Raw genomic sequence first — 25,660 nt, 5'->3', positions numbered from 1 at the left:
CAGACAGGTGGGGCCCTGGTTGGGGGGGACCGTGGCCAGCTGGTACCCTCTCCTCACCTGGGAGGCACCCTGACCCAGGAGACCCAGGTAAGCTGCACCTGGCTTCCTGACCCACAGTCACGACAAGATGAGGAATGTGTGTTGTTTTAAGCCACTTAGGTGTGGGTTGATCTGCTACATGGCTTTGTAGAACCTAGATATTATTCTATGATGGCACAGAAGAGGAGACAGGGCACCATATTGAGAGGAGGAAGTGACCAGGTTGTCAAAGGCCACCCAGAGGGCAAAGATGACCAAGGATGGTCAGGAGGGAGGAAGCATTAAACGTGGTAAGGAGGTGGGTAGTGGGATCGGCAAGTGGGCAGCGGGGTATGTGCTGGCCTGGGGCTGGGTGACAGGGCTCCCCCAGGTTGATGTGCAGATCTCATGGGATGCTACCAAATTTAAATTCAGATTCCTGGGAACTCTGACCTTTTGAGGGTGAATAATGCGATCTGCTTTGACTTTCCATTTCTCGTTCAAATTCTTGTCTCCATCTTAAGATCCCGCACTTCTCAAAACTCTCCTAAAGGCCTCCATTAATGAATTGAGCATCTGGCTTGGCAGTGCCTCTCTCTGGATTCTGTCCCCAGCGAGGCCCTTCCTCTGCCCCTGAAATTCGTCTTTTCTACGCGTCATCGTCAAAGTTGTCTTTAGAGCTGAACAATGTGGAAAATCTATACCCAGTGACCCGGGAGTGTGAAGTCAGTCTCCATAGATACAAAGTCACGTTCTTCCCTGGCTGGAGTGTGTCCCCTCTAAATGACTTCCTGGACACTGACTGCAGCCTCAACTGTGCCCATGCAGCTCAGAGCAGGGGACCTATCCAAGGATAGGCAACCACCTCTTCACTGCTGTGTGACTTGAAGCAATGACTTCACCTTTCTGAGCCTCAGGGTGTGGGTCATTAGATCTTTCTCTTGAGGTTGTTTTGAGAGGAATGGAAGGAGCCGGTGTGTGTAAGAGGAGCTGAGGATTTGGGCACAAACCCTTTTCTGAACTCCTCGCTGCGGTGATAGGCAGCTCAGCTCCTTCTCGGGCTTTCTTGCCTGTATGACCAACCCTAAATCTCTCCGGGGGCTGCCAGCCCAGCTGCCAGAGACATGTCATCAGTAGCCTGGGGTGGGGGCCATTTTTTTTTCAAAGAGAAACAGGCGGAGGGAATCACAACAAGGCAGCCAGCAGCCGGGCCAGCCCTAAGCCAGGACAAATTTGGCACTTGGCAGTGGCAATAGCAAGCTGGATACCGCCCAGAGAGTGTGTCTCTGCAGGACCTCACAAGCTCAGGACTGTCCCCAGCCTCCAGGCTTCATGAGGAGGATCAGCTGGGCCACCCCAGGCACCTGCTCCAGCCTATTGTATCCAGAGTTGCCTGACACTGTCTTTGCTCTGATTTTTATTTATTTCTTTTTTTTTCATGCCACCAAGGGTCTGTACCTCTTTCTGTCAATATGGTTTGTTTTCTCCCTTCAGTTCTCTCTTGAGGGACTTGGGACAGGTGCAGGGGTTGCCTGAGAAAAGCATGCAGGACACTCAACAGCTGTTGCCAACGCTTCCTGGCGCTGGGACTTTGAACACGGCTCTGTGCTGGCTGCGGCCAGCTGGGTTCCAATCCAGAAGTCTTCATCAGGATAATTATTGGGGGGCTTTTCTTCTTGGAGACAGTTTCTGGGTTCCTGGAACACAGACTCCAGTCTCCTACCCTGCATGGTGACATGACCGGCTCCGTGTCACTGTTGAGCTAGCGAGTAATGAACCGATCACCTCCTCGGGGAGACCTTTGGTGATAATGCCATATAGCCCCCTTCCCTCCCCTTTTCTGCAGTTATTACTTGCTGTCTCAGGAAGCTGGTCCACTGTCTTCTTAGTGCTCCCTGACCTTGTTCTGTCTGTACGTACACCAGGCAATTGCTCATTGCTTCCCTGTTCGGGGGTGGGGGGTGGGGGGGGTGGGGCGGGGGGGGGGGTAGATCTTCAGATCCTCATCCACTCCATGAAGCAACGTTAGTCACTCCCACTTTACAGATCAGTAAAGGACTCCCAAGGATATAGAACTCATCAGTGGTGGAACCAGGATTAAAACCAGAGACTATGACTCCACTATCCAGGGTGACTGCCACTAGCCACATGCAGTTATTGCGCACTTCAGTGGTGGCTAATCCAAATTGAGAGTCCAGATGGATTTTAAAAGACTTGGTGCAGGTTGAATATCACTGATCCAAAATGCTTGGTTCCAGAAGTGTTTCAGATTTCAGAGGTTTTCAGATTTTAGAATATTTGTATAGACTTTCCTAGTAAAGCATCATCCCGGATCGGAAAATCTGAAACCCAATGTGAGCCAACGTGATAGTCCAAAATTTGGTTTTCAGATTTTGGATTTCTGAATTAGGGATGTTCAACTTGTAGTAGAAGAAGGGGGAGGGGAAGAGGGCATTAAAATGAGCCGTGAATGATTGCTTATGTTGGCTCCAATGTAAACGATGATGCTTGATGAATTGGGTTAAATAAAATAGAATATTTAAATCACTTTCAATGGCTTAATTTTACTTTTAAAAATATGGGTGCTACAATATTTAAAACCACATATGAGATTCCAATTGCATTTCTACTGGACAACACAGGTCTATACTCTTTTTATGAGGTTGGGGATACCGGGGATTGAACTCAGGGGCCCTCAACCACTGAGCCCCATCCCCAGCCCTATTTTGTATTTTATTTAGAGATAGGGCCTCACTGAGTTGCTTAGGGCCTTGCCAAGTTGCCAAGGCTGGCTTTGAACTCACAGTCTTCCTGCCTCAGCCTCCCAAGATGCTGGGATTACAGGTGTGTGCCACCATGCCCCACTCATTGTCTTCTTTATGGGAACATAAATCAGAATTTACGAAAATTCTAGTTAAAGCTGGAAACTGGTATTGAGGCTCCAAGATATTAGAGAAATTCAACAAGAAAATAAAAAAAGAATAGAAATTTTTTGTAGGTAGTATATAGAAATAAATAAGTAGACTTGAACATGGCTGTCCCTGCAAAAGTACCTGCCTTTGTCCATTAAGACTTCTCTGTTCAAGAAAGCAACCAGTAAGCCAAGTGTGGAGGCACACACCTGTGATCCCAGTGGCTTGGGAGGCTGAGGCAGGAGGATCATGAGTTCAAAGCCAGCCTCAGCAAAAGCGAGGCCCTAAGCAACTCAAGGAGACCCTGTCTCTAAATAAAATACAAAATAGGGTTGCTCAGTGGTTAAGCACCCCTGGGTTCAATCCCTAGTACCCCTGCCCCCCACGAAAAAAAGATAGAAAGCAACGTAAATGCAGATACTGACACAAAGAATGTACTTGACTTCTTATCACAGTTGGAATATTGCTGCTAACAATTTATTGAGTACTAATAGTGCAGAACATAGAATTAAAAATAGTCCTGGTCTGCTGGACAAACAGTCTCGTTTAGGTAATGTTTCTGTTGAACAATGTGCTCCTGGAAGATTTCCTTTAGTGAAACTGAAAATTCTCCCCCAGTCTCTCCCTTTTTTCTTAGAGAACAGGCGGACTGGTTTCTACACAAGGAAATATGCTCCCCTCTCTGTTTGGGGTTCCAATCCTCTGCTTTCAACTCTGGCTACGAAGCTGTCAGCTCATCTTATCCCCAACTCCAGTATCCGAGAGAGCATATCCTTTGTCACTTAGTCACGGAAGTCACGTTTGGACACATTTCATTAAAATCGAGCAAATTGGGCTTCAGGACTTGAAACGTAATTAGAGCTGAAGACGCAGACACCACAGAGATCTTGGAGTCCCTTAGGAGCCAGTCCCCCCCTGCCCTGGGAACCCCATGGGCATGTTGAAATAAGCAGAGAACTTCATATTAGCTTCGTGAAGAGAGGTTTGTAAAAAAGCGTGTGCTCACCATCCTATTCACTCTTACCTTTATTTCAGGAAAGATAAAGGATGCGTTGACCCTCTTATTCAATCCTGCCTGGCTTCTCAGTTTCACCGAGACAAAGAGGGGAAACCCTAACGGAGCAGCTCACATGGTGGGTCTTGTCTGAACTCTAGGAGAGAAAGAGCTGCTCTTTGCTATGCATGCCTGAAGCATTAAGGAGTCAGGTTTCCTGGCGGGAAGATCTCATGTGGGGGAGAGGGGCTGGGGAGAGGGTTGTCTTAGCAGGGAACTCAGGGCGGGTGTGTCTTTTGTACGGAATCCTTAGGTCTGTAGGAAAGCTCTGAGCCTGGATTTCCATAACCTCACCTTCTCTGTGCGTCATGGGAGCCAAAGACAGGTGGGCACAAGAGACGGCCCGGATGTAAATGAGTTGACTCAAGTCGCCTTCAGAGATGGGCCGCGATCAGACAAGATTTGGGAGTTTTGTTTGGATTATTCGTTGATGATGCAGGTTTTCTGAGCTGGGGACAAATGGATACTTTATACAAATCATTAAAAATGAGTGCTCTTGGTAAATGGATGGAACTGGAGACTATCATGTTAATGAGTCAATCCCCCTCCCCAAAAAACCCCCAAAGGATCAATGTTCTCTCTGATATGCAGATGTTAACACACAGTAAGGGGAGGGGGGTGGAAGTTCATTGGATCCGGCAAAGAGGAATGAAGGGAAGGAAGGGGATGGGAATAGGAAAGACAGTGGAGTGAATGGGACAGAACTTTCCCGTGTTCCTATGTGAACACACGACCAGGGAAACTCCACATCATGTCCAACCACAAGAATGGGAAGGTAGACTCCATGTATGTAGATATGTGCAAATACACTCTACTGTCATGTATTAAAAAAAACAATTAGGGCTGGATGTGGTGGCACACGCCTATAATCCCAGCAGCTCATGAGGCTGAGGCAGGAGGATCTGGAGTTCAAAGCCAGCCTCAGCCACTTAGCAAGGCCCTAAGCAACTCAGAGAGACCCTGTCTCTAAATAAAATATAAAATAGGGCTGGGGATGGGGCTCAGTGGTTGAGTGCCCCTGGGTTCAATCCCTGGTACCCCCCACCCTACCCCCCAAATTAGAACTCTCCTGAATCCATTGAAAAGCACCACTGATTTTGTATGTTCTTTCTGTACCCTGCAACTTTTTAAATTCATTAGTTCTAAAAAAAAAGTTAATGCACCAATATGTATAGCCTCTTTGGAAAGATCAGTAGAGGTATTTTTTTTTTTTTTTAATGCAGAATGGTGGCTAGGGGACCGATTCTCCTCTGTGGAAGCTTTCATGTTTAATTAAATCTGTGAATTGAACATTTTTTCCCCTGCTTATTTTAAATCTTGGCCAACTGGTACCTTGCCTTTCTGGCACGAGAAGTGCATCTACATGTCTAGCTTTGCAGGTAATGGTGACTCATTGTTGTAACCAAATGGGGGGGAAGAAAACACACGGAAAAAGCTCTTCATCTTACTGCCGAGCACAGAATGTCATTTCTGGAACACTCAGTAACTTCTGGCTAAACCCTGCCAGCCTTATCTTAAAGGGACCATGACGTGGTTTTTGCTTATGTTCAGTTTATGATGTCTGTATCTGAGTTTCCTTTAGAACACAGAAAAGACACAAAGTGGATTGTCTGAATAGCTGAGCAATTGTTTGCTGGTATAAAATGATGGTTTTGATACCAGTAGTCATGAGATTAAAATACCCACTTCAAAATAGTCCTTGGACTGTTCCATTTAATTTGAGGCATTAAAAATTACAAAAGCTTTTAGCAATAAGATCCCTAGTAAAGTTTTTCCTGTTCTAATTCTGATTGAGATATATATATATATATATATATATATATATATATATATATATATATATTTTCTGATACAAGAGAAGTCCTCTGCTAAGATGTGCTCCATCATTTTGTCTTGATGTTTTTTTTGGAGGTATTAGCTGGAAAACAAATAATTCATCTTTATCCTGAGCCAAAAGAAGAAATAATTTGCTCTTAAAGCATTAGGACTCCCCCACCCCATCAAGCCCTAAAGCCAACTGGATCACAGTTATCAGTAACTCCCAAAATATTGGGCAGGGAGTTTAGAATTTGCAGTTCCCTGACATATTCCTGCCCCATGACCTTTGTACATACTATCCCCTCTACCTGCAACTCCATCCCCCGCCCACATTTCCCTGGATAGTTCTGACTCAACATTTCTTAGTTTAAAATCATGTCCCCGCCTGGCTAATTTTAGTCTTCACAACATATTCCCTTATTTTTTTCCTTGTGAGAAATTGTAATTTATCAATCAGGCAAGTATTTCTGGTATTCACAGGGACAGTCACTGTGAAGTGAGGGTAGATCAGGGCCCCATGCTCAGGAGGTACCCAGTTCTGGTGGAAGGGTCTGAGCTTAGAAATAACTGGAAAATGGATCCCAGACATACCTTAGAGGTCAAATTGTACACACGCTTGCACACACACACACACACACACACACACACACACACACATGCACGCACACACACGAGTCTCAAGACAAGGCTGTGTCTGCTTTTACGATTATTCAAAATTTCCAACCAGTCCCCCGGGGCTTTGATGACCTCTGATCCAAGGGTAATTCCTGTCCAACATTGTTGCAATAAGGCCCTGGAAGGTGTCAGCATATATTGGTGCCCACAGAAGCCAGCCTTCCAAGATGACCCCCCAACAATCCTGGCCTCTCTGGGTCACGCCCTCCCACAGTGAATCCAGGCTGACTTCCACAGTTACGTCATGACTCCCAGATTAGGTCATAAAAGGCACTGCAGTTCCTACCCTAGTCTTTTAGATAACGTGCTTTGCCCAAATCCAGCCACCATGCTGGACGACGCATGGCAGCCCCTTTGGAAAAGCCTGTGTGGAAGGAAGCTGAAGCCGTCCCCAGCACCATCTTGTAGCCCTATGAACAACCCACCTGGGGAGTGGATCCTCCAGGCCCAGGGTTACTTCAGACCTCTGAGCTCATGGTTTCATGCAGAAGTTGAAAGAAGTGAGTTTCAGATGCTTTATACCTTGTCAAAGCCTCTTCAAGCTGGGCACAGTGGTGCACACCTGTGATCCCAGTGGCTTGGGGAGGCTGAGGCAGGAGGATCTCAAGCTCAAAGCCAGCCTCAGTAACTTAGCGAGGCCCCAAGCAATTCAGCAAGACCCTGTCTCTAAATAAAATATATAAAAAAGGGCTGGAGGTGTGGCTCAGTAGTTAAGTGGCCCTGGGTTCAATCCCAGTACAAAATTTAAAAAAAAAATCCTCTTCAAGAGATAGATAGAAAAGCAAGAAAGTTATTTTTGCCCATCAAATGTTGGTTGAAAAATCATACTGTGAGTATGCACTGCAAGTGGGCTAATGTAATAAATTCCATATTCTCTCTCTGTTCAGAGAAAGAGAACGTCCTGGATCAAATGATAGGTTCAGAACCTCAATCCCTGGGGCAAGTCTGGCTCATATTTTTTTTTGCATTTATATCCTAATGCTGAGAATACGGCCATCAAAGGTGGCCCTGTGAATTCCTCTTCACTTAGAAAAGAAGCTCTAAAATTTCCCTTCTGGAGAAATTTATATTTATCCAAACTTGAACCACCTGTGATGCAGACCAGCCCCTTTAGGAGCAAAGGGCTGCATTTCACCTTGTGGAGGATGCCACCCAAGCACCTGATCCCACCGAGGACGGAGGGAGGCAGATCACCTCTGGGGTGCCAGGAAGAATATTAGATGGGGAGCTGCCTGCACAGCTTGTCCCATTTTGTGTCACCCACACTTGTCCCCGCACCTGTCACCTCTTTCAGAAATTCTCATTTTCTTTCTTTGTCCCTCCGTTTTGTCATGCACGCTGTCTTGGCCATGTCCGCTCCTTCGCCAAGGCCACTCTGCTCTGTTTGTTAGACCCCACGTTTCGCCTCCTGCTTCAAGGTCAGAAGCGGTTTGATGGGGTCCTTTTACAATTGCATGCTGATTGTCTTCTAAAAATAATGCTTTCTGATGTATCCCAGTGCATTCGCCTGTCCTGTGTCACCGATGAAAACAAATTTAAAAAAATAAATCAGAAAACAATACTCATATGAAGATAAATACCTATTAATACACAATATATAAGGCAGATAAAAGTCATTTCCGCTGCCGGTGACTATTAATAATTTCAGGTCAGCATCCTTCAAGGCTTTTATTTATTTATTTACTTTTGTGAACGTATATACACTCACATGCATGCATATGTGATAATATAATATATGATATAATTATTATATAGTATATATATATATATATATATAATTTTCTATAAATAAGATCATTTAAGCTGGGCATGACGGTGCATGCCTATATCTCAGTGGCTCAGGATGCTGAGGCAGGAGGATTTAGAGTTCAAAGCCAGCCTCAGCAAAAGCAAGGCCCTAAGCAACTTAGGGAGACCCTGTCTCTAAATAAAATACAAAAGAGGGCTGGGGATGGGGCTCAGTGGTTGAGTGCCCCTGGGCTCAATCCCCAGTTCTCCTACTCCCCTCCCCCAAAATAAGATCACTTAATAGCATGCTTTAGCTTTATAAAAAAAATATCAGCAATATACTGTGAGCGGATTTAGATAACAGTGATAATTTCCATTTATGAGGTTATTTAGGTACCAGACAGATGATCTCACATGTTTCTCAAAACACGAGTATGGGGCAGTTACTGGTAACTTTCCCATTTTGTAGATGAAAGTGGCTTCCTGGTGCCACGGAGCTAGTCAGCGTCGAGCTGAGGTTCTGTCTGCCGTCGTTGGACATCTGTCTAAACGCCTCGCTACCACCCATGTCAGCGTCTAGAAATCCAACTCTGGCTCCACAGATGAGCACATAGCACAGATTCCTGTATCACTTGTCTGGTCTCTGGTCTTGCTTCCTCCCCTCTCATGGCTGCCAATCCAATTTCCTCTGCCCTTGGCCATCTCCCCATACTTTGTTCCTTTTTGCTTTGTCTGTGGACAGTCTGTAATATTTTCCTTCTCCCCAATGTGTGTTTTGTCCCTAACGAACTGATTCTGAGGCGAGCTTAGGGGCTTGGTATAATTTAGCAATTTTATTCATAAGGTCTGCAAGTCCTATTTGCTTAGAAATAGACATGTTTAAGCTGGGCGAGGAGGCACACGCCTGTAATCCCAGCGGCTCAGGAGGCTGAGGCAGGAGGATCGCGAGTGCAAGGACAGCCTCAACAATTTAGTGAGGCCCTGAGCAATTCGGCGAGACCCTATCTCTAAATAAAAATGTATAAAACCAAAAAAAGGCTGAGAATGTGACTCAGTGGTTGAGTGCCCCTGGGTAAATCTTCAGTCCAAAAAAAAAAAGAAGAAACAAGAAGAAGAAGAAGAAGAAAGATGAAAGAAAGAAATCGATATGTTTAAAGAACAATGTTTCCTTTTTCTCCCGGCTCCCCGCCCTGCTCTAATTTTGACTGTGCTCATTCCTAACCGGGTTCATGGTCTGCTCCTGAACTTTCCTAGCAATGCCTTGGGTGTGTCCTTCTAGGTCTGAAATTCTTCTCTTGGGAAACCGAAGAAATCATGGTTCTCCGTGGGCTTGAGTAGAGAGGGGGAGCAGGGGAACTGGGGGCACAGAGAGGTGAAGCCACGGGGTTTGGTTCACAGACTGGGAAGTCCGCATAATGACCCTCCCCAATGTGTACTGTGTCAGGATCTCTGGGCACACCCCGTCTCGACCCAGTCATTACGCCCCTGAGAACCTGCTGTCTAAGGACACAACCCAGCCCTCACCCAGGGGCAAGTCTCAGCCTCTGCTATTGGCAGGGGGTCTTGAGCAGTTCTCTTCCTGCGGGGAGCAGCAGACCATCCCAGCAATGTCAAGACTTTGGGAACGGTGGCTTTGCCACTGCTTGGGTGGCAGAAGGCTCTGGGATGTTCGCCAGACACCCTCTCTTTATAAGTGGCAGTTGAACTGCAGCCTCTGGTCCAGCACGTCTTAGATGGATTCCATTTCTGGGAGACAGCAAGCAAGACCTTGTAAAGTAGCACGACAGCCTGCACGGTGGACTATGTGTCACTAGTGTCACCGCAGCCATTAAGATGAAGATGCAGCCAGATGTGGTGGCGCACACAAGCCTGTAATTCTAGGGGCTCAGGAGGCTGAGGCAGGAGGATCGCGAGTTCAAAGCCAGCTTCAGCAACTTAGTGAGGCCCTAAGCAACTCAGAGAGACCCTGCCTCTAAATAAAATATTTTTAAAAAGGGCTGGGGATGAGGCTTAGTGGTTAAGCACCTCTGGATTCAATCCTTGGTACCAAAAAAAAAAAAAAAATGTGGAGCAGAAAGAGGTGATAGTGAAGGAGATGACAGATATGATGTTGAGTGTCAGCTACAATTGATGAGTATTGACTTCCCAAAGGAATGTGTATATAGGATTGTGTCAGTCATCCCCAGACCCATAAGGGAAAGAGATCCATGATCAACTAGTAATGTCGGCACCAACACAAGAAAGGGCATGGTAGCACATGTGTCAGATATTTGTCATAAGGATAGAATAGAGTCTTATAAGACTGGAGTGTCTTAGCTCTGTCACTTCCTGGTTGCAAGCAGAACCTTGTTCAATTGGCTTATTTTTCCTCCATTTTTCCATATGCCTTATGAGAATGAGATGTCTTCCTCCCTCTTCTTTTTCTTCTGATACTGATTGGTTTGACTTTCCCAGGTGACTGTGCCTTAAGTTTTAGGAAATGTCTCACCACTAATAAAAAGTTGGAATATGGCTCCGAACTCTTACCTCAGCTAATATTTTCTTTTTAAAATCTGATTTGCAGTAGCATGGATGTCCTCCTCACTAGAGACTCAAATACGATGTTCTACTCAGTTGTTTTAGTTGTATGCCTTTGGCAAATTATTTAATGGCCCCGAGGCTCGGGTTTCTCATTAATTAAATGAGCATATTTGTTTTAATGGATTGTTATGAGAGTCTATTTAGGTAATCCAAACTTTGTGAAAGAGTTACAGAGGTACAGTTCTAAAGTATTATTAATATCATAATTATTCTTTTCCTGCACATAGCTCTGCATTCAGTTGGACTAGAGGAGTAATTGAAAACAAATGTCAAAATGACCTGAACGTAACAATAGTGGCTGTAATTCCCATTTTCTAAGTTCCCTTAGCAACAGAGCTAGATCAGTTCCCATCTTAGCACTCAAGGATCAGGTTGCCAGATAAATTAAGGGGTGCCCAGCTACTTTTCATTTTAATTTCAGGTAAACAATTAACTGAACACCCTTATAATAAACATTTATCTGAAAATATAACTGTTTTAGTCAGCTGTTTCACTGAGGTGACTAAAAGGAGTCGAGTAGAACAACTGTAGAGGAGGAAAAGTTTATCTGGGGGTTCAGGGTTTCCGAGGTCCCAGTCCATAGACAGCAGGCTCCATTCCTCAGGGCTCGAGGGGAGGCAGGACATCATGGAGGAAGAGTGTGGTGGAGGGAAGCAGCTCACATGGTGATCAGGAAGCAGAGAGACTCCACTCTCCAGAGACAAATAGAGACCCTAAAGCCATGCCCCCAATGCCCCCTCCTCCAGCCACACCCACCTGCCTCCAGCCACCACCCAGTTAATCCCATCAGGGTTCATTCACTGGTTGGGTTAAGGCTCTCATCACCCAGTCATGTCTCCTCTGGACCTTCCTGCACCGTCTCACACGTGAGCTTTTGGGGGACACTCACATCTAAACCAACTTAATTGTTGCTGTGGTTTCAAGGTGTCCCTTAAAAGTATATGTCTTAGAAACAAAACACCCAAATTCACATATTAATAATATTTGGAGATGGGCCTTGGGAGGTGATTAGGATTCTATGAGGACATAGGGTTCAGGCCCCATGACATTAGTGACATAATAACAAAGAGAGACAGGGCAAGCATGCTTGTTTGGTCTCACCATGTGATGTCCTCCACCAAATTATGATGTGACAAGGAGGCCACCTGAGTCTGAGCCAGGACATTCATGCCTGACTACCGGATATTTGTAGATATCCCAGGTCCCAGAACTCTGTGCCAAATAAACTTCCATTCTTAAATTCCCTGCCCTCCGGTATTTTTTATTAGTATAAATTGCCTAGCTTCAAGCATTTTGCTACAGCTAAGTTGACCATGACAACTGAGCATCTTTTTATTAAAAAAAAATTAGCTAAATGGAGACTCTAGTGTTGCTAAAACTGTTAAGGGTTGGTAAACCTGAACCATTTAGAAGAGTGACACTCATACAGCAAGTGTGATAAATGCCACCAGTCAGGTAATGCTGAGGGCAAGCTCTCCCTCAGAGCATTGTTGTGATCATTGCTGAGTTAATATGTGGGATGGCTTTGCAGTATCACCCAAGACAGTGCAAGGTCTCCCAAAATGATAGCTTTTATGATGTTACTGTCATTACTAGATGCATCGACCATCAAATGTATTATCTCTTGTTGTGATGGAGGTGTTCCTACCTGGTGTCTCACAAAAAGGTTTCGACCAACCAGGAAGGGGTTGCCTGGTCCCCAAAGCACAGCAGATGAGAGCAGGATGAAAGGCTGCTCTCATCCATCCGTCATGAGCCCAGAGCTGGGTCCAAATCTCCAAGTGTCAGACGACAGGTCTGCATCTCTTTCCCCCAGCACAGCCACTGAGCTGTGATGGGACGGAGCGGGGAAGTGACTAGGATTTATGACAGTAACACCATCTACTGGTGTGTACCGAACACCATCACTCTGCAAATTCTGGAGAATGTTTCTAAGAACATAATGGCAATATCATTCATTATGGATCTATTCTGGCTCGTCTTTATATTTATTATGTTTCATTACATATATACATATAAATATAATATTTATAATAAACTATATCACCATGTGTTTTTAGATAACATTCTCTAGAGAATATAACATTAAATATTACTTAAATCATATCTAATATATACTATATATATAACTATAAAATATAATAAAGTATATTGCATTATGTTATTAGGTAACATATAAGTGTTGTTCATAATGTACATATATAGCAAATAATATATGCATATATAATATATAACATATAATTGTATAATACATATAACATGTGTTATATATTATATAGAATAATATAATTTGGTTATATCATATATGATATATAATATATTGTATTAGATACACTGTAATATATAAAATAAGTATTATTATGTTATACATTATATAAAATAATATGCTACATATTATTTTATAAAAAGTATTGTTTATATTTATTTATTAATTTATTACATTTATTATAAATTCATTATAGCATATATAAAATAATAAAATCGTATATAAAATAATCGCATTATTTTATATAAATAATTATTTATTTATATAACAAATAATTGCATTATTTTATAATACATATATTAACGATATATTATAAAATAGTTGCATTATTTTATATAATGTATAACAATAATTGTACGATTCATATTATATAAAATAGTTATATATTATTTTATATATATAATAGTTATATATCATTTTATATATTGTATAAAAATAGTTGCATTATTTTATATAATATATATTGTATAATATATGTATCAGATTTATATATATTAGATGTAGAGATGGAAACATCTAAGTAGTTTAAAGCATAAGATCCCCTTGGCTCTTCTTCATGGCTTCTGAGGTGGACAGAGTGGGCCTTACTGTCACCACCAGGCAGAGGGGAACATTAGCCTCCAGGACAGTGAGATGACTTGCTCTGAGTCCCCAGAAGAATCAGGAGCAGCAGCGGGACCCAGCACCCTGGTTTCCAGCCTGGGTCTGTTTTCTGAGCCGGGTCTTTTCCTTTATCATAAACACATTCCTCCTTTAATCTACTTTGGGTTTTATTAAATTAATTGTGGCACCCACATCTTAAGACAACCGGGGGTGTTCTGTCTTGTAAAAATTCCCCTTACGTTGGATCTTTCTTCCCAGTTTATCTTTAAGATAATAAAAACAAAGAATTCTGAAGTCAGGGCAGAGATGAGCCAAACAAACATGCCTGTGATTTGGAGCCATCAGAAGAGCAAGCAAGCAAATGCTGCTGTCCCCAGCCAGTGTTCTGCAGCCTGTGCCCTCCCCATGCCAACCACAAGGCAAGAGCCACCTCTCCTCACATCTTCTTTGGGGGTCACGGGTATGACTGTCCCCACGCTGTGGCCGCCGTTGGAATCCCAATCACCCTCCCAGCGGCCACTTGGCACTCAGATGCGTTGGGGTCCTCGTTTCCAGTTCCTGAGACCATTCCTCACGTTGCCTGTCTCTTGTTCATGGTTAATATATGATATGCCCATCCCTGAATTCCTTTTCACTTCAAAAAAAAAAAAAAAGAGTAAGATGTTTATGGAAAATGCAAACTTTAAGCGGAAAGTGATCTGAAAAGCCCAGGCGGGAGCCCGAGCTGACCTCTGGCCACCGTCTCTCAGAGCTGCTGAGCCCCCAGCCCAGGGGTGTAGAGCAGGGAGTGGAAGCGTGTGACAATGCGTGGATGTCATGGAGAGTTCCGGACCCTCCAGACCCTTTCCTGTGGGACAGAGGGTGGCAGAGGGGGGGCGGGGGCAGGGGGAGTTCTCCATGAAGTGGTGAAGACTCAGATGCCAACCCCAGGCAGGAAGTGTTGTAACAGGATCAGGAAGGGGAAAGCTATCGGAATTTATATAAAAAAAAAATTGTAAAAGAAAACTTGGAGAATGGGAGGTAAGGAGGCTTCGAGGATAGATCCACAAATGGACAGGAGGGCTCTTTCTAGATGGTTCGTCAAAGTAAGCCACAGAATCTCAACTGAAATGAGATTATGTAAAAGGCAACACATCGGCTCACATGTAAAGATTCCCAGTTCCAGGCATGACGAGACCCAGGTCTGGGAAGTGACAGAGGGGCCCTTCTCCTCCCACCCTTCTTTGTCTCCATCCAGAAAGCTGGAATCTGCTTTCTTCTGTCTTCTTCAGATCAATCACCCATCTCCCAAGTCCCAGAAGACAAGAGCATCTCTGAGCAGCTCCAGCCCAAGCCCCAGGGGAGACACTTGCTGGCCAGGGATGACCGGTCCCCTGTTCCACACCTGCCTCAGCATCGGCCCTGGGACAACCGTGGGCAGGAGGCAGGATTGAGCGTGGCCTGGAGAGTCGATGGTGCAGAGGGAGGGATGCAGGTAACAGTCATCCATTCTCCACACTGATCCTCATCTGCCTTTACTACACGATTGTTTTCTAAATAATTCTTAATGAACTGCTATTATTTCATGAGACTGTTTAAAAGGTTTGTTTTGAAAGACGCTGTGATGTAGCTGGGAGTTTGGCACCCAGGAAATCCGCCTCTTTAATGCCCACAGTTTAGCACAGCCAAAGTTAGCCTGGGCACAGTTAGTGGGACTGTAGATAATGACCCTTGCCAAGCAATAAAAATAGCCTGGTTCTGTCTGCATGTATCCATTTAATAATGTTCATGAAATCTATCACCGGTATGGACCGTGGATATCTATTATTATTATTATTATTATTATTATTATTATTATTATTATTTATTATTATTATTAGATACTAGAGGCTCTCTACCACTGAGCTACTTTCCCATCCCTCCCTCCGCATTTTTATTCTTCTTATTATTTTGGGTCCCAAGGATTGAACCCATCGATGCTTTAGCACTGAGCCACATCCCCAGCCCTTTATTATTATCTATCTTTTTTTTTTTTTAATTTAGAGACAGGGTCTTGCTGAGTTGCTTAGGGCCTCGCTAAGTTGCTGAGGCTGGTTTTGAATTTGCAATCCTCCTGCCTCAGCCTCCTGAGCCACTGGGATTACAGGTGTGCCCCCCCCCCGTGCCTGGCCTTCAGCATCCATTTATGACTGAGAATGGAGGTTTGTCTAGGCGATGCCATCTTGGATGCCACCCTGGATGAGATCTATCTCCCCAAAAGGCAAGAGCTGGGTCTCTTCTTCCCTCTCTTCTCCTACCCTTGACCTTGCCAGACTTTAAAGAGTTGGCCTTCCTTTCCAATCAAGGCTAATCATATTCCCCAAACGGATCCTCCACGTGGTCCCTATGGGCCACCTAGGATGCCTAGTGGCCACCCCTGGGAATTCTGACTCCCTGCAGTCACAGCAGGCAGTCACCCTGGGCGATGGCTGTAGTGGCTGGCCGAGGCCTCCCATTGGCAGGGTGAGGCTGTAAACACAGCCCACTCCTGTCCAGTGAGAAGTAGGCCCTGCCAAGACAGTGCCCTGTTCCCCTGGGAACAGGGACAGGAGCGCCTTTAGAGAGCAGGGTGACCCCAGCCTTAGGCATGGGTTTCAGCTTGTGAGACCACCTAAGGTCTTTGGAGGAGACGCAGACAGGACCACTGGTGCTGCTGCACTGAGACCCTGTGATGGCTCTCCCTCTGAGGGCTGCTCAGAAATCCGGGCCCCTGGAGCATCCCGAGGAGCTCAGCGAGTGTCCTTTGCTGCTGCTTGAGGCTATTTCCTTAGGAGCAAGAAAATAGAGGAGAAAATACACCAAATTTCCACCTGGTGAGTCCCACCTACAACCCTCTCTGCCAGCCCTTTCTAATCCCACTGCCCCCGCCTCCAGTCATGATACCCCAGGCCCTTCTCTCAACCCCTCAGATGCTGTGTCTTGTTCTCATCATGGGTCTTTTTGTTGGAGGAAACTGAACTCAGGGGCAGTCCACCACTGAGCCCCATCCCCAACCCTATTTTGTATTTTATTTAGAGACAGGGTCTCACTGAGTTGCTCAGGGCCTCGCTTTTGCTGAGGCTGGCTTTTAACTCAGGATCCTCCTGTCTCAGCCTCCAGAGCCCCTGGGATGACAGGCCTGTGCCACTGCACCCAGCTCATCATGGGTCTTTGCATTTGCTGATTGGCGGTTCTCTCCTCCTGAGATGCCCTTCTGTCTGTCGGATGGCCTCAAAGAAGTGTCAGCTCATATTTCACCTTCTCTGGAGGCAAATTAATATCACTCTCCCCCAGCGGCTGTCTACTCCATTCTCATATTTAATGAGTTCATAACCTTTAACAGCATGTAAGGTGCTTTCCTCCACTGGTCTGTTGGCATTGTATTGTTTGACCTCCTAGCAGCTCTATGTCTATGACCCTCTCCATCCCTACATGGCAGCCTGTCGTCACCAGCCCCAGGACTGTTAAGAGGCCACCCTCTCTGTTCCTTTTCTTTGGCAAACAGACCAAGTTAGAACCTGACTCTAGGTGTAGAGCCTAAAGTCTCCTTGACACAGCATCCCACATGTTATAAATTTCCAGAGCTATTTCTGCCGAGTCTTGAGATGTATGCTTGGTACTGGGTGGCATTTGCAGAAGGCCCTTTTGGAGTTTCACCAGCTTTGGCATAATGTGGGCCTGTGTGTCCAGCTGGATCACAGTGTTATGGTTTGGATGTGAGGTGTCCCCCAAAAGCAGATACGTGACTCAATGAGGAGAAATGATTGGGTTCTGAGAGCCTTAATTCAATCAGTACAATAATCAACTTGAATGGATTAACTGGGTGGTGACTGTAGAGAGGTAGGGTGTCACTGGAGGAGGGAGGTCACCGGGGGAAGCATGACTTTGGGGTGAATATTTTGTCCCCGGTGAGTCAAGCTCTGTCTCTGTTTCCCAGTGCCACAACCTGAGCTGCTTCTTCCTCCAGGCCCTTCCGCCATGATGTTCCACTTCACCTTGGGTCCAGAGCTGTGGAGTTGGTCGACCGTGGACTGAACCTCAGAAACTATGAGCCCAAACCAACTCTTCTACGCGGTCTTGTCAGATATTTTGGTCCCAGTGGCAAAAATACCTGACAAGACCAAGTAGGAAAGTTGGTTTGGGCTCATAGGCAAAAAGACTGACCAAAACACATGGTTTCTTAGAATCCACGAATCTCCTCAGACATCTTGGGCCCCCTGTCTTCCAATTTTGTTCCTCAGGTATTACCTACTTCTACCAGGTATTAATGGGAATCCTGAAAGAAAAACAAGAAGGTGGCAGGGGGCCTAGAGATAAACCCCTAGCTTCCTCGCCATTTATATTGGTCACCTCTGTTCTGCCCAACTGTCCCTAGCAAGATTGAGAACCAGTTTCCACAAAGGTCAAGCTCATTAATGCACGCTGGGCTGGTTGCCTTCCATTTCCAATCCCACCTCCTGTCTCCTCTTCTAATGCTTTCCATGAATTCAGTTCTCAGATCAAACTGCTCAAGTCCTTATCTCAGGATCTGCTTCTGGTGCAATCTCAGCCAGCTTTCCACATCTAAACATGGCAAAATAAAATTAGAACCAAATAAATGGATTTTCCCCCCTGTAGGACCTCTGCATCTCCACTGTACTAAGAGGCATCCTGGAATTTCCAGACGGGGGTTTTAGCAGCATTTCCTGAAGATCAAGGCCACGTGCCCATTTTTTACAAGGAGGTGTGTGGAACCCGTGCACCTGAGGACATGGGTCTTCAGGGATCCCTTATCCCACTGGTGACAGTTCCTGGGCTGGAAGTTTCATGCTGCATTTGGATGCAACAGCCCCGCCTCCATAGCCATCCCTGTCTTCTCTTGGCAAAAAAAGAGCTATGCAAGGTTCCAACTTCTCTTCCCAGAGGAACCCAGAGTGGAGGGCGCTTTCCAAGCCCCTTTCTTCCTGAAGTTACTCACTCAAAGTCCTGCCATTTCATCCATCTTCCTCGTTGTCATTTCAGATTAGAAAGGAGCTGATGGGAACCGACCACACTCATGGCTTCAGGACTGAAAAGGATGTGTCACTAGCGAGTTAGTCATTCACTGAGGGCTGTGATACCGACGCCGGCCTCACGGAGTCCCAGTCTAGCAAGGGGAGGTGGTTGTGTAACTCGGAGTTACTAAGTGAATCAGTGCCCTTTTTTATTATTATAATTTTTTTTAGTTATGGGTTGACACAATATCTTTATTCTATTTTTATGTGGGGCTGAGGATGGAACCCAGTGCCTCACACGTGCTGGGTGAGTGCTCTCCCTCTGAGCCGCCACCCCAGCCCCATCAGTGCCCATGTTGACAAGTGATTTAGAGGCACCAGGTGGGTGGTCAGGAGAGCCCCTCAGGAGGACTTGGAAGACAGCCTGCAGCCCGTGGAACTGAGGAGGAAGGGGGGGGAGGGTAAGGAAGAGGGGGACAGGCAGCACCCAGTCTTTGGGTGGGAAGGAGCCTGGGTTTAGGGGAACCGACTAATGGACCAAATTTCCAATGAGTGGAGCAGAAGGGTGGGAGGCAGGGGTGAAGGTGGGCACGGGCCAGATCAAGTTCACATGCTTACACTTTACGAAGTTCAAGAAGTCTTAAACACTTCTGAGCTTCTCCGTCCTCATCTGAAAAATAGGGAGTAATTATAGTACTCGTTACAAAGAATTGCAAGGATCAAATGAGATTAATACATGTCAGGCCCAAAGCCAGTTGCCTACTAGGTGTCAGGTCCTCAGAAAATGGGGTCGACTTGTTAATGTACATATTTGCTTATGCTGGGTTACTCGTCTCGTGGAACAACTAGGATTCAAACTCAGGTGTTTCTAATTGGAGTCTTCCTGTTGGCAGCCAGGATGTGTTATCATGGGTCGATTTTATATCATGTTTCTTTGGATTATTAGATGACTCTTGAATATCAAGATTGTTTGGGGAAGGCATTGTTTGTTTCTGTTTTGGGCACCAGGGATTGAATACAGGGGTGTTTAACCACTGAGCCCCATCCCTAGCCCTTTTTATATTTTATTTAGAGACAGGGTTCTCACTGAGTTGCTTAGGGCCTTGGGAAGTTGCTGAGGTTGGCTTTGAACTCGCGATCCTCTACCTTCAGCCTCCCAAGCCGTAAATAGCAAGGGTTTTTTTTGTTTGTTTGTTTTGTTTTTGTTTGTTTGGGCTTAAACCCAGGGCTTCATGCATGCTAGGCAAACACTGGAACGCTGAGCTTCAAACCCTGCCCTTCAGGTGTCTGAGACTATTTAGAAATCAAGTACATATGGAAAATGGTCACAAGATTTTTAGTGACAAAACACATTCTTTAAAAACTTTATGCACCATGATCCCAATTTTATTTTCAAAGTTAGAGTCAGATGAGATTTTTTTTAAAAAAAATAAGAATGGCAAAATCATTATTGCTAAATAAGGGAATCCTAGGTGATTTAATGAAGCTTTTATAATTGTTCCCTCCAAAGTCAAAAAAACCTGCTAAAGTTCCAGATTTCCTTCCTGGCCCAATATTGGAGAGTTACTCATTTCCCTATTTCTGGAAAAAAAAAATACATGAGTATACATAAGGCCCACCTCCTACCAGGAATTGATTTCAAAGATTATGAATCAAGCTTGAAAAGGCATTAAAGCTCCTCGCCTCTCCCCTGAAAAGAGGGGGTGCTTTCCTGCTTTGAGAGGAAGTCAATGCAAAGGACAGGAGTGGTCCGTTTCCAGTCCTGGCAAGCAGACCAGGGCTCAGAGCATCTGGGATCAACAACTGGCTGGCACCAAAAGGAAAGAGCAGCTGGATTAACTTCACTGCTGTGCTCAGGGGCTCAGGTCAAATGCTCAGGGAACTTTCCAGAATGCACTGGACCCAGGATGGGGCGTGTGTGACACTTTGGAAATCATACATACCCCTTAGGCTTTGTCCCCAAGAGAAAGCACAAGCAGCAAGGCCCTGTTTGTCCTTTGCAAGGTGTTAGCCACAGATATGCCACCAGCAGGCTCTGTGGCAGAAAGAAACAAAGCGCTCCTCAGGCTTCTCCAGGAGCCAATCGCACAGGGTCCCTTGGCGATTTGAAGTCCCCCCTCCAGCGGCCATGGGTTTCTCTTCTGTACGCCTACATCATCATCTCACAGTGTGAGCCGGGCATTGTGTTGTGTACCTGTCATCCCAGCAGCTCGGGAGGCTGCGGCAGGAGGATCATGAGTTGAAAACCAGCCTCAGCAAAAGTGAGGCCCTAAGCAACTCAAGCGAGACCCTGACTCTAAATAAAATAGAAAAAGGGCTGGGGATGGGGCTCCGTGGTTAAGCGCCTGGGGTCCATCCCTGGTACCCAAAATAAAACCCAAAAAACCACATCACAGTGTGTCCCAGACTGATAAATTCCGAGAGCTGAAAAAAATGTTTGCTAAAGAAACTGCTGAGGTATTGAGTCAGAACATTGATAGAGCACATAAGACTTTAATTTGGATTAGGATGCTCCAGCCCCCGACCTCCACCCTACTAAAAAAAAAAAAATCTGTAGTCTTGCCAGATCCGTCTTCTCACAAAAAGGATACAGCTGTGCTTGCCCAACCTTTGATACCCAACAGGTATCTGGTGTAACATTCTAAAGAAGACCCTAGTAGACAGTCATTTATTAAGTGTCTACTACACGTCGTATATTGCAAAGGCATGCCTCCAAGGGGGGAAGCCAGCCATCTTTGTAGCCAGCAGACTGTTGGCAAACATTTCTGAGGCCAATCAGGATTTATTTGAAGCTCGAGACGGAGGATGTGGGCTCCAGATGGTACCCTTGTGTGAGCGCAAACCCTTGTAGAGCAGGACTGACCTCAGCGCGAAAGCAACACGTTTTTGCGGATTATTAGACCATCCGTCACTTGAGGACAGTTGAATAATGTCTTTCCGAGGAAATTGGGGAAAGTTTACGTGCCTCTTTTTGAAGGTCTCAGTTCTGAAAGAATAGGGCTCATGAGGCATTCATGGGTTTCAGAAGGCGGACCCTCAGGGGATGTAAAAGGTGTGCTGAAATCCTCCAAACCTCATGGTCCCCTTCAACAACCATGATCAATCACGGCGTTAAAATAATAAATAAATAGAAGAATATTTCCATGTGTTGATGGAGCATGCATATGGACGACGGTGGCTCAGCGCCTGGAACGCCCGTGGGCCAGGGCAGAGCTGCTGGGAATTCTCTTTGGAAAGTCCTGGTGCATTTGGAGAGAGGAATAAAAAGGTGCAGACGGAGGACTTTGAAACCAGTGGCCCCATCTGCAGAGCCCAGATTCATATTGAAAGCACGAGGCTGCACAAGTCCCTTCGGGGGCCTGTCCTTTCTTCCTCCCAGAGTCCCTCCCCCACCTGGGTGACCTCTTCCTACTCAAGTTTCTCTTAGGTGAACCCCATTCACCCAGGGCATCACCTGCTTCTCTCGATGGAAGGCCTCCTGTCACTACGTGGCTGTCACTCCACTAGTCTGAGAGTCCTCTGGTGTCAGAGAATAAGTCCTGTTTGTGTTTGTACCCCATGGCACCCATCACAGTGGCCACTAAGGATAGGCCTGGACATGGTTCTGTGGGAAAAAATTGGAAAAGGAGAGAGGCTTGTCCAAGATGTGAATTCAGTTCTCATCTTTTATTTTATTTTGTTTTATTCTATTTTATTTTATTTTATTTTGACTCTAAGAGGAATAGTGAGAAATACTGGGTGGTTACGGCTTGGAGTAATGATCAGCAGTTACCTGAGTAACTGAGTGCCTATGTTAAGCAGTCTAAATCTGGGCTTTGCCCCTGTGTTTGGGGCAAGTGGCTCAGCATTTCTAAGCCTCGTTGCCCAAGGAGGTGAAATAGAGTTAAAAGTGCATCTTTGCTCTGTGGGTCAGATGTAAGAATACCTAGCAAGGTGCCCAACCCTCAGAAAGTGCTTAACAAATGATAGTGATTTTTGCTACAGTGATTATGGACTCTCTAACCCAGCTCAGTGTGACAAAATGTCAAACTTCATCATCAGAACGACTTACTTTCTGCTCACTCAGATGAAAGACTCACGCCCATTGAAAGTGGCTGAATTTTTATCTCGTTAAAACCGCAAGCCCTCAGGACGAGACGTGAAGAGAGGGAAGACATACTTGCCTTCTCCTGGCAAGAAGGTAAGTGACACATGTGATCCTCATCCCCAAAGAGTCGCATTTCAAGTACATCCTGTATTTTTTAGCAGGTAACTTCAGTGAAAAGCAGGAGTTATGTCTACCTGGGCCCTGGAGATCCTCAGTCACACACTGCGGGTGCTTAGTTATTACAAAAATGAAAAAATAGACCAGGCGAGTGGCACACGCCTGTCATCCCCGTGGCTTGGGAGGCTGAGGCAGGAGGATGGCAAGTTCAAGGCCAGCCTCAGCAACTTAGTGAGGCCCTAAGCAACTTGATGGACCTTGTGTCCAAATAACAAATAAAAAGGGCTCAGAATGTGGCTCAGTAGTTAAGTGTCCCTGGGTGGAATTCTTGATTCCAAAAAAGAAAAAAATATATTTAAATGATTTCATTTGAGGAGTAAGATTGACAGATATTCAAATATTTCACACTGACACATCCCTAATAAACTTTTCTCTGCGTGTCATTTTTTTTTCTTAAACATCACAGATAATGGAACCAACTCACATATTTGGCACAGATATCAACCACTTAGGGAAAATTCATTTTATATACCCTGAAGATAAACCTCGTCTTTACCTAGTGGTTGTACCTAGACCCCTGCCTTATGATGATCTCACTTGATATCTTTCAACTTTACCATGGTGTTGAAACAATATGCCTTCCACAGAGAATGTGCTTTGAGTTTTGAATTTGGATCTTGCCTGGGGTGACAATATGCTCTACTTGGGGGACACTGAGCTGAGCGCAGTTCCCAGGGAGCCACAGAATCACAAGGTGAAGGAAATCTCTTCTTTATGTCTGAGTAATATTCCATATTGTGTATATGTAACACGTTTTCTTTATCTGTTCATCTGCTGAAGGGCGCCTACGTTGGTTCCACATTTTAGCTATTGTGAACTGAGCTGCTATAAACATTGAAGTGGCTGCATCACTGTAGCATGCTGATTTTTAGTCCTTTGGGTATATGCTGATGAGTAGGATACCTGGGTCAAATGGTGGTTCCATTTCAAGTTTTCTGAGGAATCCCCCTGCTTTCCAGAGTGGTTGCACTAATTTGCAGTTCCATCGGCAATGTATGAATGTACCTTTCCCCCACAACCTCATCAACATTCATTGTTACTTGTATTGACCACAATCTTTTAACATAGATAGTCATATCTTCTAAAAGTTATAGATGTCAAAGCTGATACTTAGTTAATTTTAAGGATCTGAAGCCAACTGTTTCTAATTCTGAAGTTCATGCCCCTTTACCATGGTCTCCAAAAGTGTGCATATAATTTTAATCTTTATGAAACACAAAAACATTTTAAACTTTGTCATTTTAGGAACTCAACATTGTACTGTTGTTTGGTTATCACTGTATCTGTTCAGTTAATTTAGACTTTAGCAGTGCAAATCTGAGTCGTCTTGGAAATTATGAGTAGAAGCTTTTAGCAAAATGATGATACGTTGCCACTTAATCAATGATGACTAAAATGAATAATCAATTGAATAAAAACACTTTGTCCAGTAAATCTTACTACAAAAAACATCCACATTATCCTTCCCAGTAACTCTTGCTTTCAGAAGGTCTTAACCATCAAGTAATTTCACAACTCTTTCTGGAATTTAGCTCACCCTTATCTAAGCATGAGCCACTCTGTGTGTTTGCATACATACCGTGGCCCAAATTATGACCATCCCTGTAATGACTTTTAGAAGTGTGGACCACTTCCTTTCTGGTTAAGTGGAAAATAGGAACGAAGTTGGGAAATGAGTTGACCCATCTAAATGGATATACTTCTTCCTGAGACGCCCTTAATGACTAAACTTCAAAATACATTGTCTACTCTAAAAGGAAATGAGGGGCCACCATAGTGAACAGCAGCAATTCTACATAAATAAAGCCAACGGCTATCTTGTCAAGATGGCGGCTCAAGAGCTGCAGTCTGCCAACCTGGAGGCCACAAACCTTCCCTAATTGAACACCGATGGGCAGAGTCTATGAGTGGATCAATAGATGTTCAAACACTTCATGCACCAAAAATAAATAGATAAATAAAAATCAGAGGGTCAGAGAGTCAGGAACGCAGTTGTGTGGTAGAGCACTGGTCAATCATGCACAGGCCCTGGGTTCCATCCCCAGCACCACACACACACACACACACACACACACACACACACACACACACACAGACAGCCATGATCCTTACTGCACTGCTGACTCAAAGACAAGGCCGGGATCCCTTTGTGCCTGTCCTCAATGTGAAAAGCAGTTTTGTTCCATTCTTAATATGTACATGTGACTATAATAGATTTCTGGCCTGGCCTGGGGGTTTGCTATTCTAATTAGTCAGCCTTCACATTCTGCGTAAACCATTTGTAGGTGATCAAGTGTTGCAGAGTTGGCCACAGGGAGACCCACTGGGAAAAAAAAAAAAAAAACAGTTCCCGTGGGTTCTGCTTCTAGTTAAGATGGAGTCAATGCACTCCACCCAATTTCTCTCACCAAGTACATCCCCAAACCTTGGACAACAGGCATGTGACTTGTACCTGAGTGACAGAGCTTGCAGAGGAAACCAGAACCCAAGGAAGTTAGAATCCCTGGATTTCCTGGGTTTGCCCTCCTGTGTCTCCTAGCCTAGGCTCAAAAGCAACATGAATCTTTTTTTTTTTTTTTTTTTTTTGGTTATGGGGATTGAACTCAGGGGCACTCAACCACTGAGCCACATCCCCAGCCCTATGGGGAGGAAACCTGTGCTTCCTAGTACAGGCACCAGAAGGGCAGTGGCCTCTGAGAGCCACATAGTACCAAACAGAAACAATCTATTTTATTTACCCATTATAACCCAAGTATTATCATTCCAATATGT

The 25,660-nt window shown here is 44.9% G+C and overlaps 1 long non-coding RNA gene across 9 annotated transcripts in view; it reads right to left on the bottom strand.

Annotated features, from left to right (window-relative positions):
* LOC110599119 (uncharacterized) overlaps positions 1-25,660 on the bottom strand; it is a 285,629-nt gene that overhangs the window by 28,042 nt on the left and 231,927 nt on the right. For 3 of the 9 annotated variants that reach the window (XR_013434513.1, XR_013434510.1, XR_013434518.1), the window contains 2 exons: positions 18,609-19,294; positions 2,563-7,989 (listed from right to left, as the gene is read on the bottom strand). This is a non-coding gene — a long non-coding RNA (uncharacterized LOC110599119). Of the gene's footprint in view, positions 1-2,562; positions 7,990-18,608; positions 19,295-25,660 lie in introns of those variants that run through there. The other 6 variants (XR_013434514.1, XR_013434516.1, XR_013434512.1 and 3 more) reach the window with 6 other exon arrangements.

This window comes from Ictidomys tridecemlineatus, chromosome 2 (genome assembly GCF_052094955.1).
Source record: "Ictidomys tridecemlineatus isolate mIctTri1 chromosome 2, mIctTri1.hap1, whole genome shotgun sequence".
NCBI lineage: Eukaryota > Metazoa > Chordata > Mammalia > Rodentia > Sciuridae > Ictidomys > Ictidomys tridecemlineatus.
The sequence above is the reverse complement of the archived record's forward strand: the minus strand, read 5'-3'. Positions and strand labels throughout refer to the sequence as shown.